This window comes from Mobula hypostoma, chromosome 29 (assembly GCF_963921235.1).
Source record: "Mobula hypostoma chromosome 29, sMobHyp1.1, whole genome shotgun sequence".
Classification (NCBI taxonomy): Eukaryota; Metazoa; Chordata; class Chondrichthyes; order Myliobatiformes; family Myliobatidae; genus Mobula; species Mobula hypostoma.
This window is the reverse complement of record NC_086125.1, coordinates 30,131,052-30,150,981: the sequence shown is the minus strand read 5'-3', so window position 1 is coordinate 30,150,981 and position 19,930 is coordinate 30,131,052. Positions and strand designations below refer to the sequence as shown.

The window sequence follows — 19,930 nt, the reverse complement described above, 5'->3', positions numbered from 1 at the left end:
ACTCGTAAAGACAAAATACTCTGCAGATGCTGGAGTCAAAGCAACACTCACAACACACTGGAGGAACTCAGCAGGTCGGGCAGCATCCGTGGAAACGATCAGTCAATGTTTCAGGCCGAGACCCTTCATTAGGACTGAAGAGGGAAGGGGCAGGGGCCCGATAAAGAAGGTGGGGGGAGGGTGGGAAGGAGAAGGCTGGTAGGTCTCTATTAACTTTGCACATGATGGAGCAAGACTCGCCAAATCCTCCATAAAAAATTGCTCAAGCTGTGCCACTTTAGTTGGGGACGAGAAGTGGACAGTAATCCTGAGGTCTTGCCACAAATGTTGGATCAGCTTAAGGGTAGGACACTGACTGGGCCGCTCAAGGACATCAATTTTCTTCATTTGAAGCACCCCATAGCTGTTACGGCAGTGTGCTTTGGGTCTCTGAAAGACGGATTTCCTCTCCAGTTTAAGCTAGCAGTTTTTATCCAGAATCTCTCCGTATTTAGCAATATTCATCTTCCCATCAATTGCAACCAGATTTCCAGTTCCTACTGCTGAAAAGCATTCCTATAGCATGTTGCTACCTCCACCAAATTTTACAATAGGGATGGTGTTACCAGGCTGATGCACAGTATTAAGATTTATGCCACACGTATCTCTAAAAAAAAAGGCATATCCTTACCCTTAAAAGACTTTGCAAAGAGTAACTTAGAAAATTGTTTAAGACATGGAATTGTTTAAGACGTGGTCAGATGAGATTAAAGTGGAACTTTTTGGCCTCAACACTAAGCGGTAAATACAGCATTCAGCAGCAGGAACTGGTCTTTCAGCAGGACAACAACCCAAAGCGCACTACCACAGCAACCATGGAGTGAAGTCAAATGAAGAAAACTGATGTCCTTGAGTGGCCCAGAGTCCTGACCGTAACCTGATGGAACATCTCTGGCAAGACCTCAAGACTGCTGTCCACTGCCACTCCCCAACTAAACTGGCACAGCTTGAGCAATCCTGAAAGGAGGATTTTTTGGATTCTTGGACTGTCGTCCAAGAAAGCGTACAGAAAAGACTGAAGTGGAAGGCGACCTATATCCTGGCAGGAAATTGTGCACGGGAGGGATGGGATGTTAAAATAGAGTTGCAGGGGAAAGGGAGCCAGAGTGCTAGAACAGATAGTGGAGAGGTTGTGGAGACATGTTGTTAAGACCTCAGATAAAGCAAGGAATTAATGAGCACGGTGCAACTAATGTACTGAACTGTGTATATTTCAATGCAAGTAGTATTATAGGAAAGGCGAATAAGCTCAGAGCATGGAATTATGATATTGTAGCCACTAGTCAGACTTGTTTGCAGGAGGAGCAAGACTGGCAGTTCATTTTTCTGGGGTTCCATTCCCTGAAACGTAACAGAGCGGGAGGAATTAAAGGAGGGGCTGCAGCAGTACTAGTCAGGGAAAATTCTATGGCAGTGCTCAGTCATGACAGACTGGACAACTCGTCTTGTGAGGCGTTATAGGTAGAACTGAGGAATAAGAAAGGCATGACCACGTTAATGAAGCTATATTTCACACCACCCAACAGTCCGCAGGGTTTAGAGGAGCAAGTTTATAGAGAGATCACAGACTGCTGCAAGAAACATAAGATTGTGATAGTGACACATATTGACGGGACTCAGTACCAATGGCATAGAAGGTGAGCAGACACCACACAGGTTGGCCGTGTTGAGACAGTGTGCTGACGTTTGGCAGGCCAGGTAGTGACTGTGTGCCGCAAGGGTGCAGGTTTGAAAAGGGGCCATTGTTACGGCTGAGCCCAATCGTTTGCCCGATTTAAATCGTTGCAATGGATCCACCAATGCCAAAAAGTGATCCCATTGGGATGAGTCTCAAATTAGCCTCTGATAACCAAGTTCAATTCCTGATCTTCACATGGCGGAACTGGTTACACTGACAGAAGGGGCAAAGGCAGATCACTGGCACCTTAAAGCCAGTTGCTTTGGGCAGGTGTGGCTCATTAGCCCGGGAAGGCAGCACACCTCGAAGGAAAACTCTGATTTAAAACCTCGGCTGCCTTGCAGCTATACCCACTCGTTGGAAAGGCTTTGGGAGTAAACCCCAAAGAATTCTGGAGTCAGAACCTCTAAGGGAGTCTGATGTTAATTCAACGTCATTCTGGCAGCTCCTGCAGTTCAGCCATCATCAAAACATTATGCCTGGCATCCCTTTTAACATCAGCCTCTAGACCAAGAGAGCGATCGTGATGCTTGGGCAACTCATGCTCTTCATAGACTTCCTGCCCAGGATTTGGTGATGCCAATCTCCACAACCAACTCAAGACCTGGAGCGATGGGCGAGTGGCAACAGTGGCAGGCATAAGATGGTGCTAGGAGCCACTAGTCACAGACCTGTACTCAGGCAGCCAAGGCAGGACAGTCGTTCTTTTCTCACAAGGCAAGGGCAGAGTTCGGCAGCCACCTTGGCAATGGAGCAGCCCTCTTCACGGACTGCACTGCTCCCCCCCTCAGGAGAAAGGGTCTGGAAAAGGTGACCTAAAGAAAGCTTGCCTCACTCTATCCTGTCAGCAAACCGCAGCTGACTGGACATCTATCTTACGGTTGAAGTACCTCAAAACCAAAAAAGAAAGAAGAACCGCCAGGAAGCTGAGCAAACTCTGTGTTGGAGCCTGGAACATCAGGACACTCATGGACAAAACGAGTAACAGACCAGAGAGGTGAACTGCACTTGTAGGACACGAGCTTCAGAAGTACAACGTCGACATTGCAGCGTTCAGTGAGACACGCCTGGCCAAGACTGTTGATATCACAGAAGTAGAAGCTGCCTACATGTTTTTCTGCAGTGGCAAGGGAAAAGGATGACGCTAGAAAAGCCACAGTTGGCTTTGCCATCTGGACCACAATAGTCAGGAACCTGGAGTCCTCCCCAGAGGCATCAACGATCGCCTCATGGTAATGAGGCTGCCTCTGAAAGCCAAGACTCATCTGACTCTGATCAATGCCTACACCATGACTTACACTTCTGAACGGAAGGAACTGTTCTACCAGGAACTCAGCCAGCTACTACGCTCTGTCCCCAAAGTCAACAAGATTCTGCTACTTGGCGACTTTAATGCCTGAGTAGGCAGTGACCATCAGTCTTGGCCAGAAGTCATTGGCAAGCATGGCCGTGGAAAGGAGAATTCAAATAGTCAGCTACTACTCACCTTCTGCGCAGAAAATAGGCTGACGATCACCACCACGCTCTTTCAGCTTCCAGACATCCACAAGGCAACCTGGATTTAACGGTGCTCCAAGAACAGGTATCTGATTGGTTACGTGATCACAAGGCACTGGGACATCAGGGATGTGATCATCATCAGTGCGATGAGGGGTGCAGACTTTTGGACTGACCACATTCTGCTGAGAAGCAAGTTGTCATTTCAGATCGCCAGGGTGCACAGGCTGCCACTGAGCAGAAGCTGAACATTCAACAGCTTGCTGACCCCAGCATCAAAGACGAACCGATCAGCAAACTGGAGGAACATCTTGAACAAATGCCTGAGGAAACAGACCCAGAAAAGGCATGGGCATCCTGTATAGCGCTGTAAATGCCATTCTCTGGCACCCCAAGAGGTTCGATGAGAACAACTCTGATATCATCACCCTCCTCAAGCAGAAGCAGGAAGCCTTGACACACTGGCTCAGTGACAAGCAGTCAACCTCCAACTATGAACGCTTGAAGCACCTGCATAGTAAGGTCCAGGCTGAGCTGTGGAAGATGGAAGATCAGTGGTGGGAGGACAAAGCAGCAGAGCTTCAGCACTACGCTGACCAGAATAACACAAAGAAGTTTTTTGATGGTCTAAAGGCAGTGTATGGATCTTCCTCCAACATCATGGCACCAGTCCACTCCTTGGATGGAGCACTCCTCACTAACAAAGGCGACATTGTCCAACGCTGGGCAGACCATCTCAACCAGCTGCTGAACAGGCCATCCCAAATAGATGATCAGGCCATAGAAGACATGCCCCAGTGCCCAGTTTTCGAAGCCCTTGATGAGCCCCCTCACACTAGTAGAAGCTAGGAAGGCAGTCAATCAGCTGCAGTCAGGCAAGGCCCCTGGCCCAGATGGGATCCCACCAGAGGTCTTCAAGGGAGGGTGGGGAAACCCTTCTTCAGAGGCTGACAGAGCTCAAGCAGCAGTTCTGGAAGAAAGCCTGTGTACCACAGGACCTATAGGGATGCAAACATCATCCACCTGTACAAGAACATGGATCACAAGGCATCCTGAGACAACTACAGAGGCATACTCTCCTGAGCATAACTGGGAAGATCATGGCCCATATCATACTGAACAAGACTACCTCTCACCTCCTTGATGACGTTTGTGAGCCAATATGGATTCAGATCTAACAGAGGGACAGTGGACATGAACTTTGCTGTCAGACAGATCCAGGAGAAGTGCCAGGAACAGAACATCCTCTTTCTGGACCTGACAAAGGCAATTGATACAGTCAGTTGCACAGGCCCTTGGTGCATCCTTACCAATTTAGGCTGCACCCCACCCCCAACCCCAAGGTTGGTCAGCGTTGTCAGGTCATTCCATGATGACATAATGGTCAGGGTCATCAAAAACTGCTGCATCTCTGACCCCTTCCTAGTAACTAACAGTGTCAAGCAGGGCTGTGTCCTCACGCCTACCCTGTTCAGCCTGTTGTTTGCCACGATGCTGTTCTCTCACAGATTGATGCAGGAATAACAATTTGCTACAGGACTGATGGACACTTCTTTGATCTGCAATGCCTCAAGGTCAAGACCAAAATGTTGGAAGCAATAGTACAAGACTTGCTCTTTGCAGATGACTGCTCTCTTGCAGCACACTGCAGGAGCTCACTGTGGGAGCAAGAAAATTTGGCCTAACCATCAGTCTGCAGAAGACAGAAGTTCTACTTCAGCCCACATTTCATACCAATCCTGCGGAACCACGAACTGAGATTGAAGGCATACAGCTCAATAATGTTGACACCTTTACCTACCTGGGAAACTGCCTCACCTCCTCCTGCAGTCTAGATCGAGAGGTCTCAAACAGACTTGCAAAAGCTGGGGCATCCTTTGGCAAGCTACGGACATGTGTGGGGGAAAGGTGGTATCTGGTTGAAGATCAAGATGGCAGTCTACAGAGCAGTCATTCTGACTTCTCTGCTGTACGGTGATGAAACATGGACCCCATACCTCAGGCACATCAAGGTGCTTGACCAGTTCCACCTGCGATGCCTTCGTAAGATCATGGGCATCTCATGGCAAGACAGAGTCCCCATCACAGAAGTGCCCTACGAAAGATCAAGAGTTCTGGCACAGAGACAATAATCACGAAGGCTCAACTTTGATGGGTTGGACATGTGGTCCAGATGGAAGACAACCAACTTCCAAAGATAGTATTCTTTTCCGAGCTGGCACATGGCAACATAAAGCAGGGAAGCCCCACAAAGCACAATAAAGACTGTGCATCCTTGAAGGCATGCAACATCTCTGTGACTGGTTGGGAGGACTTGACCAAAGACTGTAACACCTAGTAGTCGACAAAGACACCAGCAAATACAAAGAGCAGCAGCTGAAGGACCTCCATCTAAAGTGCAAGGACCGCAAGGAAAGATGACTCAATCCTTCAATGGCCGTAATGTGGCCGACCTGCGGGTGCACCTACGCTTCCCAGTTCGGTCTTCGCTCTTATCAGAGGCGTGACGTCATCATCGTTCCCTGCAGATTTCCAAGAACAGACTGTACTCCCATTCTGTAAAAAGGACTAGATGGGATAGAATTTGTCAAGTACGTCCAGGAAAGTTTCTTTAATCAGTACAGAGAAACATGATTAGCTCCCCCAACAAGAGAGTAACTATACTTGATCTGCTATTGGGGAATGAGACAGGGCAGGTGACAGAAGTTTGTGTAGGGGAACACTTTAGACCCAGTTGTCATAATTCCATTAGTTTCAAAATAAATATGGAAAAATATAGATCTGGTTGAACTTCTAGATTGAAGAAAGACTAACTTTGATAGTATCAGAAAGGATCTGGAAAGTGTGGATTGTGACAGGCTGTTTTCTGGCAAAGGTGTACTTGGTAAGGAGGCCTTCAAAAGTGAATTTTGATAGTACAATTTTTATATGTGTCTGTCAGAATAAAAAGTAAAGATAACAGCTTTAGGAACTTCATTTTCAAGAGATACTGAGACCCTGCTTAAGAAAAAAAATGGAGATGCATAGCAGGTATAGACAGGTAGTAACAAATGAAGTACTTATGGCGTATAAGAAATGCAAGACAACACTTAAATAAATCAGGAGAGCTAAAAGAAGGCATGAGGTTGCCCTAGCAGACAAGGTGAATGAGATTCCCAAGAGCTTCTTCAGATATGTCAATAGCACAATGAACAAAATTGGTCGTCTGGAAGATCACAAGGGAATCATGCATGGAGTCAAGAGATGTGTTGATCTTAAGTGGATTTTTTACATCAGTATTTACTCAGGAGATGGATTCAAAGTCTATAGAAGTGAGGTGAAGCAGCATCAAGTTCCTGGACCCTGTACAGATTACAGGGGAGGAGGTGCTGTCGATGGAAATCAGAGTGGAGAAACTCCCAGAGCCTGACAAGGTGGGAAGCAAGTGCAGAAATTGTAGGAGCCTTAGCAGAGATATTTAAATTATCCTTAGCGACAGGCGAGGTACCAGAGGATTGGAGGATAGCTAATATTGTTCCACTAGTTAAGAAAGGCTCTAAAAATAAACCAGGAAATTATACGATAATCCTGACATCAGTGGTGGGAAAGTTACTGGAAGGTGTTCGAAGGGACCGGATATATGAGTATCTGGATTGACATGACTGATTAGGAATAGTCAGCATGGCTTCATGCATGGTAGGTCAAGTCTAACCAATCTTACAGAGCTTGTCATGGAAGTCACTAGGAAAGTTGATGAAGGCAAGACAGTGGAAGTTATCTATACGGACATGAGCAAGGCATTTGACGTCCCACATGGGAAGTTGGTCAAGAAGGTCAGTCGCTCAGAAAAGATAGTAAATTGGATTTGACATTGGCTTTGTGGAAGAAGCCATAGTGTTAGTAGATGGTTGCCTCTCTGACTGGAGGCCTGTGACTAGTGAAGTGCCACAGGGATCGGTGCTGGGTCCATTGTTGTTTGTCATCTATAACAATGATCTGGGTGATAATGTACAAACTAGTTAACCGGATCAGTAAATTTGTGGATGACACCAAGATTGGGGATGTAGTTACCAGTGAAGGCAGCTATCATGGCTTGTACGAGGATCTGGACTAACTGTAAAAATAGGCCGAAAAATGGCAAATGGAATTTAATACAGACAAGTGCAAGGTGTGGCACTTTGGTCAGACCAACCAATCTAGGTCTTACACGATGAATGGGAGGCTACTGAGGAGCGCCGTGGGATAAAGGGATCTGGGAATACAGGTCCTAATTTGTTGAAAGTGCATCACAAGCAGATAGGGTCATAAAGAAAGCTTTTGGCACATTTGCCTTCATAAATCAAGGTACTGAGTACAGAAGATGGGATGTTATATTCAAGTTGTATAAGATGTTGATGAGACCGAATTTGGAGTATCATGTGCAGTTTTGGACACCCAACTACAGTAGTGTGCAAGTAAGGTTGAAAGAGTACAGAGAAGATTTTCAAAGATGTTACTGGGTCTGAAGGACCTGAGCTATAAGGAAAGATTGAATAGATTAGGACTTTCTTCCATGGAACGTAGAAGATTGAGAGGAGATTTGATAACGGAATACAAAATTATGAGGAATATAGATAGAATAAATGCAAGCAGGATTTTTCCACAGAGGTTGGGTGGGACTACAACTAGAGGTCGTGGACTTAAGAGGAACATGAGGGGAAACTTCTTTACACAGAGGATTGCGAGTGTGTGGAAAGAGCTACTAGCATAAGTGTATGTGAGCCATATTTCAACGTTTAAGAGAACCTTGGATGAGTACATGGATGGTAGAGGTATGGAGAGCTATGGTCCCAGTGCAGGTCGAATGGGAATATGTAGTTTAAATGGCTTGGCACAGACTGCATGGATTGAAGGGCCTGTTTCTGTGCCGTACGTTTCTGTGACTATGAATGCACAAATCTTGCTCCATCATGTTGTGCAAGGCTAATAAAGGCTTATCCAATAAGACTATTGGCTGTCGTAGCTACCAGATGGTTCAATTAAGTACTGAGCAAACGGGGATGAAAGCTTGTAAACTGCTGAACTTTCACTTTTTGAATTTTTAGTTTTTCATGCTTTACAATTTTCTGCTTTATTTTGGCTCTACTGTGAAAAAAGGAGCATGTGATTCACAGATAAAAATTCTCAGTTAAATTGATCAAAATCACTGGTTGTAACACTCATTTATGTGAACAAAGGGTTAGAGGCTGAATACTTTTACAAGGCACTGTGTACACATCCATGTGACCCCTCAAAAGTGGAAATGGATGAAACAGGGTACCAGACAGGAGTCCTTATGAAAGTTGAGGAACACAAGAGTATGAAAAAACACTTGAGGAGAAAAAAAAGTTTAAAAAATTCTTACCACATTCTAGTACTATTCAGCAAATGACTGTCAGTGTAACAGGCGAATGTTACTGAGCTTAGTGACACAGACATGTAAAATAGCACCTGGTGTCTATCTCTCCACTAACATCAACTTTGTCCAACTTCCTTGCAGGCAGGAATTGTTTAGCCCTTGGCTAAATGGCAAAGAGGATTTTAAAATTAATCTGCTTTTTATGTTTTTATTTAGTGATATGGAACTTTATGTCATTTTAAAGATACTCTCAAATGCATATTAAGAAAATACATTTAAATTAAATGTGTCAATACATTAAATGTGTCAATAGACAATGAAATAGCATCTGTGGGGTGAAGAAAAGGTTAAATATAGAATGGAATCAAAAGAAATTCAAAAAACTTGACACTGCATTTTACTTCACACTCAGCAAGAGCCAGGCAGTGAATCTAACTATACGGACTAACAGGCTTGCTATCCTTCAAAAACTTAAATTCCTTTTCAACTACCCACTTGAGCCTGTTATGCTTTACAGTTACAAATATGTATTCCATGACATGACAACCACTAGGATAACGACAGAAAATTATTATTTAGAGATACAGATCAGAAGAAAGCTTCAAGCTGCACTGCCCAACAACCCCCTACAACCCTGAATTAACCCTAATCTAATCACATGATAATTTATAATAACCTACCCATCATGCCTCTGGACTGTGGGAGGAAATCAAAGGACCCAGAGAAAACCCACACATTCCACGGGAAGAACAGACAGAGACTCCTTACAGAGGATGCCGGGATTGAACTCCAAACTCTGACACCATGAGCTCCAAAAACATCATGCCTACCACTATGTGGCCATTCATTAAATCCTCCATCCATTCTTTTTGTGAACATTCTAAATTTGTCTTCTCATTACCAGTAATGTTTATTTTTTCTTGATCTCCATAAGACATTTGGCCCATTGAGTCTGCTCACAGCTAGATCCAATTTTCCTCAGCCCCAATCTCCTGCCTTCTCCCCATATCCTTTCGTGCCCTGACCAATCAAGAATCTGTCAACCTCTGCCGTAAATATACATAAAGATTTGGCCTCCACAGCTGCCCATGGCAAAGAATTCCACAGGTTCACCACTCTGGCTAAAGAAATTCCTCCATAACTCCATCCTAAAAGGACTCCCCTCTATTCTGAGGCCATATTCTCTGATCTTGTACTCTTCCACAGTAGGAGACATCCTGTCCACGTCCACTCCATCAAGGCCTTTCACCATTTGATAGGTTTCAATTAGGTCACCCCTCATTCTTCTGAATTCGAGCGAATACAGGCCTAGAGCCTTGAAAAGCTATTCATATGACAAGCCATTCAAAGGTTCTAAGATTCATTATCTAACATACGACTCCGAAACTAATCTTCTCCAGATAGCGGCAAAACTAAGAATATGTACGTCCTTCGGAGAGAAACATCAAATCCACCCCCTCCCCCACAGAAAAAAGACAACATTCCGATCATCAACCCCCAAAACCCTCCTCTTCACACACAAAATGGAACAGGAACATTAACCCTCTCCCCGCCCCCCAGCAACCCCACTCCAGCACAAAAAACACTAACAGAACACATCAGAACATCAACCCCCAAACACCCTCCCCTCACACAACAAAACAGAAAAGGAATGGGCGATGAAAAGCACAAAATGTAAAAAACTGTAAGTCTGGAAAAAGTCCACAGGCCATAAACGCAACAGTCCCATCCATAAGTGCAGAACCACAATACTATCCTCCCATGTCACCGACATTCACTAAAAGTGAGGGACACCACATGTGCGCATAGGCCTACTGGTCTGCCACAGCGATAGGCCACCTTGGGATTCCTTCTCCAGCAACGATCCAAAGGAAGGCAGTTGGCGCTGACCTCTTGCTTGCCATCCGCATTCACCTTGGTGTCTCAATCTTCCTTAACACTTTAACTGGCAAAATGGAGTCAAACATCGGTCTTGAAAATTCTTCATGTCGAGGCTGCTCAAGTACACAATCACTTCCTAGAATCTTCTTGGAGACAGCAAAGTGCTAGGTCACTCAAACCATCTCCAAACTGTACATTTCAGGCTCTAACTGTCCCAGAAACACAGTTGAAGTGAAAAACAGATGCAAGAGAAGTATAAAAAAAAGAAATTTTATTGAGTTATCTGGGAGATGTCAACTGAGGAAGCATCGTACACTGGTACCATCTTGACCCGATGAGTTGTTTATGGATACAAGCGCTCAATCCTGGAATCATTTTCATGAATGTCCTTTAAACACTCTCAAGTTTCAGCACATCCATAGGGGCCCAAAACAGTCCACAATACTCCCAGTGAGGCCTCACCAGTGCTTTTTAAAGTCTCAACAATACATCCTTGCTTGTGGAGGCATTAGTAATGATCTTTCAAAAATCACTAGATTCAGGAATGGTTCTGGAAGAATCATCATTTCAAGATGAGTCTAGTCATCTTGAAATGAATGTTAACATCACATTTGCCTTCCTCACCACAGACTCAACCTGCAAATTATCCTTTAGGAAATCCTGAACAAGGACTCCCAAATAATATTGCGCCTCAGATTGTTGTATTTTCTTTCCACTTAGAAAATAGTCTACCCTTTCATTTCTTCTATCAAAGTGCACGACCATACACTTCCTGGTACTGTATTCCATCTACCACTTTGTCCATTCTGCTAATCTGTCCTTTTGTAGCCTCAAAACTACTTTCCCCTCCATGTATATACATCATCTGCAAACTTTGCAACAAAGCCAATTGCATCATCAAATCATTCCCATATAATGTAAAAAGAATCAGTCCCAACACCGACCCTTGTGGAACACCATTAGTCACTGGCAGCCAAATAGAAAAGGCTCCCTTTATTTCCACTCTTTGCCTCCTGTCAATCAGCCACTGCTTTATCCATGTTAAAATCTTTCCTGTAACACTTGTTAAGCAGTCTCATTTGTGGCACCTTGTCAAATGCTTTCTGTTAAATCCAAGTATATAACATCCACCAATTCTCATTTATCTACCCTGCTTTAAAGAATTCCAAAACATTTGTTAGGCGAGATTTTCCCTTGAGGGAACCATGCTAACTAAGGCCTATTTTATCATTGCCTCCAAGTACGCTGAGACCTCATCCTTAATAATCGACTCCAACATCTTCCCAGCCACTGACATCAGATTAACTGGCCCACAGTTTCCTTTCTTCTGCCTCCCTCCTTTCTTGAAGAGTGGAGTGACATTTACAATTTTCCAGTCTTCTTGAATCTAGTGATTTTTGAAAGATCATTACTAATGCGTTCACAATCTCTACAGACACCACTTTCAGAAATCTGGGGTGTACACCATCTGGTCCAGGTGATTTATCTACCTTCAGACCTTTCAGATTCCCAAGAACCTTTTCTCTTGCAATAGTAACTGCCCACACTTCATGACCCCTGACACTGGAACTTCTACCATACTGCTAGTGTTTTCCACAGTGAAGACTGATGCAGAATGCCTATTCACTTCATCCACCATTTCCTTTTTCCCCATTACTACCTCTCCAGCATTATGTTCAAGCGCTCCAATATCTACCCTCACCTCTCTTTTGCACTTTATGTATCTGAGAAACTTTTAGTATCCTCATTAAAATTATTGGTCAGCTGACTTTTGTATTCCATCTTTACCTTCTTAATGACTTTTATTTGCTTTCTGTTGGTTTTTAAAAGCTTCCCAATCCTCTAACTTCACACTCAGTTTTTCTTTATTAGAAACATACAAACACAGCACAATACAGGCCCTTCAGCCCACAAAGCTGTGACGAATATGTCCCCACCTAGGCTTTACACATTGCCCTCTATTTTTCAAAGCTCCATGTAGCCATCCAGGAGTCTCTTAAAAGACCCGATCATTTCCGCCTCCGCCACCGCCACTTTCCACGCCCATTCCACGCACTCACCAAGCTCTGCGTAAAAAACTTACCCAACATCTCCTCTGTACCTACTTCCAAGCACCTTAAAAATATGCCCTGTCGTGCTAGCCATTTCAGCCCTGGGGAAAAGCCTCTGACTATCCACACAATCAATGCCTCTCATCCGCCGCCGCTCCAAGGAGAAAAGGCCGAGTTCACTCAACCTATTCTCATAAGGCATGCTCCCCAATCCAGGCAACATCCTTGTAAGTTTTCTCTGCACCCTTTCTATAGTTTCCACATCCTTCCTTTAGTGAGGCGACCAGAATTGAGCACAGTATTCCAAGTGGGGTCTGACCAGGGTCCTACATAGCTGCAACATTAGCTCTGGGCTCCTAAACTCAATCCCACGACTAATGAAGGCCAATGCACCATATGTCTTCTTAACCACAGAGTCAACCTGCGTAGCAGCTTTGAGTGTCCTATGGACTTGGACCCCAAGATCCCCCTGATGCTCCACACTGCCAAGAGTCTTAGAATTAGTGCCATATTCTGCCATCACATTTGACCTACCAAAATGAACCACCTCACACTTATCTGGGTTGAACTCCATCTGCCACTTCTCAGCCCAGTTGTGCATCCTATCAATGTCCCGTTGTAACCTCTGACAGCCCTCCACACTATCCATAACACCCCCAACCTTTGTATCATCTGCAAAGTTACTAACTCATCCCTCCACGTCCTCATCCATTTATAAAAATCACGAAGAGCAGGGATCCCAGAACAGATCCCTGAGGCACACCACTGGTCACTGGCCTCCATGCAGAATATGACCCATCTATAAACACTCTTTGCCTTCTGTGGGCAAGCCAGTTCTGGATCCATAGAGCAATGTCCCCTTGGATCCCATGCCTCCTTACTCTCTCAATAAGCCTTGCATGGGGTACCTTATCAAATGCCTTGCTAAAATCCATATACACTACATCTATGGCTCTACCTTCATCAATGTGTTTAGTCACATCCTCAAAAAATTCAATCAGGCTCATAAGGTACGACCTGCCTTTGACAAAGCCATGCTGACTATTCCTAATCATATTATGCCTCTCCAAATGTTCATAAATCCTGCCTCTCAGGATCTTCTCCATCAGCTTACTAACCATTGAAGTAAGAAGTATTATATGCCCTCTCTTTGGTTTTTATGTTGGCTTTGACTTCTTTTGTTAGCCATCATTGTGTCATCTTTCCTTTAGAACATTTCTTCCTCTTTGGGATGTATATATCCTGTACCTTCCAAATTGCTTCCAGAAATTCCAGCCATTGCTGCTCTGCAGTCATCCCTGCCAATCAATTCTGGCCAACTCCTCTCTCATGCCTCTATAATTCCCTTTACTCCACTGTAATACTAATACATCTGATTTTAGCTTCTCCTTCTCAAATTTCAGGGTGAATTTGATCATATTATGATCACTTTTCCGTGGATTGTCACCTTGTCGTGGTGGAGAAGCTTGAGTGGTCCTGTGATCCCAAGAGCAATGCCATCTGGAGCTATGCTCCTGGTAGGGTCACCCATGGCGGTAAGGTCGAGGGTGAAGTCCCTGACAAAGAACAATCCAACCAAGATCTCAACTGTGGAACAGGCGGACCAAGTTACTTTAAACTCAACGGCTGTGAAGGCGGATGAAGGCTACAACAAATCCATCAGCTCCAATCGTCGTGGTTTCCACGCCATTGGAATCAGTTGGTTGATTTGTGAAGTATCGTGTGCTTCTTGGAGTGCAACATCAAGTACATGTTAAACAAATACACGCACAGGCGTCTTCACTCTGTGGGCCACTTCTTCAGAACGAAGACCACCATCCTCGACATCGAGGGATTACCACGACAATGAAGATTATGATCACTTGCCCCCAAGGGTTTTTTTTACCTCAAGATCTCTGATCAATTCTGGTTCATTACACAACACCCGATCCAGGACATCTGATCCCCTAGTGAGCTCAACCATTCTAGAAATTCCCCTTTAAAATCCAGCACCAACCCGTTTTTCCCAAAGTACCTGCATATTGAAATTCTCCCATGACTATTGTAACATTGCCTTTGGCATGCATTTTCCACCTCCCATTCTAATTTGTAGACCACATCCTTACTACTGTTTGGGCAGTCAGTATACAACACCCATCAGGGTCTTCAACTGTGCTACAAGTTCATCTGCCTCATTACATACTCTGTGTGCATTCAGAATATAACATATCCAGTCCCGCATTCACACTTCTCAATTTTCTTTGTCGTTTAGGTTGCACCTCATCCTGTTGACTGCAATTTTGCCACATCAACTTCACATTACCTCTGTTTGTAAACCAGCTACCTCATCTTCAGCACTATTATTGGCCTTTTCTATGATACTTCTTGCACTGAAATATACACGGCTCAGGAATCTAGTCACACCATGTTCAATCTTTTGATTCCTAACTTTGTCAGAGGTCTTACCAACATCTGCCTCCACAACCTCACATCAACTGTTCCGGCACTCTGGTTCTCATCTCCCTGCAGCTCTAGTTTAAACCCCACCGTGCAACATTAACAAACCTTCCCACTAGGATATTATTCCCCCTGCAGTTCAGGTGCAAACCGTCTCCTCTGTACAGGTCCCACCTTCCCTGGAAGGGAACCCAATGATCCAAAAATCTATGCACTCCCTCCCACACCAACTCCTTAGCCACATATTAAACAGTATACTCTTCCTAGTTCTGGCCTCACTTGCACATGGCCTGGGTAGTAATCCTGAGATCACAAACCTGGAGGTCCTGCCCTTTAACTTTGTACCCAACTCCCTGACTCCCTATGCAGAACCTCATTACTCGTCCTACCCATGTTATTGGTACCTACATGGACCATGACCTCTGGCTGTTCACCCTCCCACTGAAGAATGCTGAGGACTCAATGCAAGACGTCCTAGGCTCTGGCATTCGGGAGGCAACATACCATCTGGGAATCTCGTTCTCATCTATAGAACCTCTTGTCCATTCCCCTAACGAACGAATCCTCTGTCACCACAGTGTGCCTTTTATTCCCCCCCTTCCCTTCTGAGTCACAAACTGGACTCAGTGCCAGAGACCCAACCACTGTCATCCCCCCCACCCGACAGTATCCAAAATTATATACCTGTTGTTGAGGGGGATGGCCAATGGCTATTTAATCCCCTTCCCCTTCTTGACTGGCACACAGTTTACTCTGTCCTGAACCTTGGGTGGAACTACCTCTCTATATGTCCCACCTTCAGCCTCCCGAATGATCTGGAGTTTATCCTGTTCCAGCTCCAACACCTTAACGCAGATTGTTCGAAGCTGCAGTTGGATGTACTGCTCGCAGTTGTAGTCATCAGGGACACTGGAGATCTCCCTGCCTTCCCACATCCCGCAAGAGGAGCATTCCACTATCCTGCCTGGCATCTCTACTGTTCTAGCTGAACAAATATAATGAAGGGAAGGAAAAAAATAACCTAACCTTGAGCTTTTCTTTTCTTTCACTGACTCAAGACTCTCTTCGCTGAAGCCTCGAAGAGCTAAAGCCTCAAGACCACTACTCCGACTGTCCACTCAGACGACGGCCACTGCACTCGTCTTTGCCTTCCTTTAATTTGCTCTTGCTAATTAATCTCAAGCGTGGATTGGTCGTTGGTCAAAGCTCGGTTTCCCTGATGCAACCTGCTGCTCCATTTTCTACTCAGGCAGTGAAATCCTCTCAGGAAAGAGAGGATCTATCTCAATGTAGAGAAATCAATTTTAATATAGCACAATAGCACAGGAATAGGCCCTCTAACCCATAAAGTTGTGTTAAACCTAATAAACTAGAAATCATATGCTTAACCAATCTAATCTCTTCTGACTACACAATGTCCCTATCCCTCCATTCCCTGAATAGAGATGTGCCCATCTAAGAGCCTGTATGGCATCTACCTCCCTGGCAGTGCATTCCTGGCACCCACCACTGTGTAAAATAAAAGTTTGCCTCCCCAACTATCCTTGTTCTGAAGAACAGAAGAGTCCACATTTCCTACTTTCCCACTGTGCTAAGCTTTTAATGAAAATGTTTACCTAAGTGGGAGGTTTTTTTTGTTCCTTCATTCACAGGGCCAACAATGGCGACCCCTAATGAGAATTGAGCCTTGTGCCCTGTTCATAACTGACTGCTTTCATTTCAGAGAAAACCACACTGCTGCATGACTGAAGTCACAAATATGCCAGATCAAGCAAAGAGAGTAGACTTCACTTCTTGGGAAGACATTAATGGCCAGATGGGTTTTGCTGCAATTTGGTACTTTCAAAGTCATTATCAAAGTCTTTTCCACAGCCCACAGATGCTCTGGTAGAACCTAAACAATGATCACCAATCTAAACTTCTAGATTACCAATTCGGTCCTTCAGTCTAGTTGCCCCTATATTACAGGATTTCCAGTGTGCACTAGTTAAAGATTATGCTGCACTTGTTAATAAGGCACAGGGTTAAGCCCCTAATGTGCAAACTATCAACCCATGATCTGTTAGACCACCAGGGAAATCAAAAAGATCAAAGCAAGGTATCACACAACACCTCCACAGTCTGTTAAACACCATCCAATTTGTTTCTGGCCATAGTTGCATTGAACAATTTAATGAACTGCAACCAAATTCATATCATGATTAAACGTGTGCTCCCATGGCCAATATAAATGGCCAGAAAGAAAGCTTTCATCTCCAAGAGGTCTAAGATTGCAAGGTCTGTTATCAGCCTTCTCGTCCATCAAACAGATATAAGCTCCCATTGACATTCACTCTGGAAAACTTTATACAAGTACAATGGGAGTTCAGAATAGAGCAGGAGGCACTGACTGTGCCCCAAATTACAATAACAATGCAAAGCAAGCAGGGCTGGAAAGTTCCAATTAATGATGAGCTGACTTACTTTCTGACTTCAAGCTAGATGTAGTAACTGGATGTCTATCGCCCAACTTCAATCCCTTGATCTTTTCTCAACTTTTCTGCTGAATCTGAGCGTTTTGAGGCCTGATCCAGGTCTTCACTACACAACTAACACCTACACAAAAAGGGTTGCAATTTATATTCCTTTCCAGGACCAAATTCATTTGCTTAAATTTCAATTAAAGGAGTCCATTAATATGAAAAGAACTGCTTGACATTATTATTATTTGTCTCGATGACGCCAGGGAACTATGGCAATGTTCTGTGGGCTGTGGACAATACTTCTAAATATACTTTTAAATATACCTCTTTCGAATTACTCTCACTGCAATCTGCAACATGTAATTTCCCTCCAAGCAATGTACTTTTAAATCAGTTTAACGATCTACAGATTTTCACGAATGTCTGAAGGTCTCGGAAGACCAGTGAGGTACAGCACTTACTCAGACAAGGGTTCATCACCATAGCTGGAAGTGAGGTGGAGGGGTGGAGAGAAGAGGGGTGGGGGAACTCCAAATCAGGCCGAATCGCAGAGGGATGAGGCACCCTCTACCCAGCATCTTGTTAGAAAAAGTGCAGTCGCCAGAGAACAAAATTGAGGACCTGAAGGCAAGATTGCTGTGTCAGAAGGAAATGAGGGACTGTTGTATTCTATGTCTGACCAAGACCTGGCTGTCTCCCAGCACACCAGATACAGCAAACTGAAGGCTTCTCAATTTTCCATATGGACCGAACGGCTGATTCAGAAAGGCAAAAGGAGGTGATGTGTGGTTCATGATTAAACTCTCAGTGGTTCTCCAATGTGACAATTTTGTTGAACTCGTGTTGCCCTGACCTTGAACACTTAACGGTCAAATGCCGTCCATTCTATTTACCTAGAGTGCTCTCTTCCATAATCCTGTCAGGATTACATACCAAGTGGCCAACTATAATCAAGCCCTTGAAATACTGTATGATGCCATCTCTAAACAAGAAACAATCTATCCTGACACATTACAAATCAGTGGAGCACTTCAACAAAGCTTGCTTAAAGAAAACCCTGCTCTATTACCATCAGCATATAACCTGTAGCACCAGAGGTCCCGACACACGAGACCACTGTTATACAAAAATAAGGAATGCCTCCCATTCCATACCCGGTATGCATTTCAGTAAATCAGATCACTTGGCTGTCCTTCTCCTACTTGCATACAGGCAGAGGTTAAAGAGCAAAGCTCCAGAGATTAGAACAAGGAGGAGGTCGCGGGAGGCAGAGGAGCGGCTACATGATTGCTTCAAGTCAGTAGACTGGACTGTGTTCAAGGAGTCATCTATGGATCTGAATGAATACGCGATGGCTGTCAATGGTTGTGAAGGACTATATTAAGAGTTGTAGATGCGTGTGTCCCCACAAAATCATTCAGAATCAAAAGTCCTGGATAAACCATGAGATCCGCAATTTGCTGAGAGCTAGACCAGAGGCACAGAGGCATTCAAGTCTGGTGACCAAGATAGTTACAAGAGGCCCAGGTTCGATCTCCGGAAAGCCATCTCACTGGCAAAGTGGCAATTCCACACTAAACTTGAATCAATGAAGGGTGCTCGATGGTCATGAAAGGGCTTGAATACTGTCACCTCTTATAAAGTTAGATCAAGCAACATAGGCAACAGCAGGGCTTCGCTTCCAGATGAGCTCAATGCCTTCTATGCTCGCTTTGATCATCAAAACATGGAGGAACCATCACAAACTCACAGCCCTTGATGATTCTATGATTTCAGTCTGAGACCAACACGTGAGCAGCCTTCAAAAGGGTGTAGTCACGAAAAACATCCAGCCCCAGTGAAGCACCTGGCCAAGTACTAAAGACTGATCAAGTACTGATCAACTGGCTGGAGTGTTACTGACTTCAGGAGAAGGAAATCAAAAGTCCATGAGCTATTCCTCATCAGACAATCAGAGGTGGAAGATTAACAACTTTAAATTCCTCGGTGTTATTACACGTTTGTACTTATGGGGACCTGTCCTAGGCCCGGCACGCAACTGAAATTACAAAGAAGGCATAATAGTACCTCAATTTCTTTAGGAGTTTGTAGAGATTCAGAGTGACATCTACAACTTAGGCAAACTTGTATAGGTGTGTAGTGAAGAGTATACTGACTGGCTGCATCACAGCCTGGTATAGAAACACCAATGCTCTTGAACAGAAAATCCTACAAAAAGTAGTGGATTCGGCCCAGTCTGTCACAGGTAAAGCCCTCACCACCATCAAGCATATCTACAGCTATGTGGCAAATCTCGGGCCAGTGGATGGGTATCGTGTGTGGAGAACCTCAGGCTAGCAATTGGGTATTCTGTGAGGAGAACCTCGGGCCAGCAAGTGGATATTGTGTGTGAAGAACCTCAGGCTGGTGGTTTGGTATTCTATGTGCAAAATATGGGGCCAGTGGTTGGGTATTCTGTGTGGGGAACATGTGGTCCCACAGAGTACATACATGTCACCACATAAAACCCTGAGATTACTTTTCCTGCAGG

The 19,930-nt window shown here is 44.5% G+C and overlaps 1 protein-coding gene across 3 annotated transcripts in view; it reads right to left on the bottom strand.

Moving 5' to 3' along the window:
• LOC134339376 (trichohyalin-like) overlaps positions 1-19,930 on the bottom strand; it is a 44,723-nt gene that overhangs the window by 11,266 nt on the left and 13,527 nt on the right. The gene's annotated exons all lie outside the window — the stretch shown is intronic.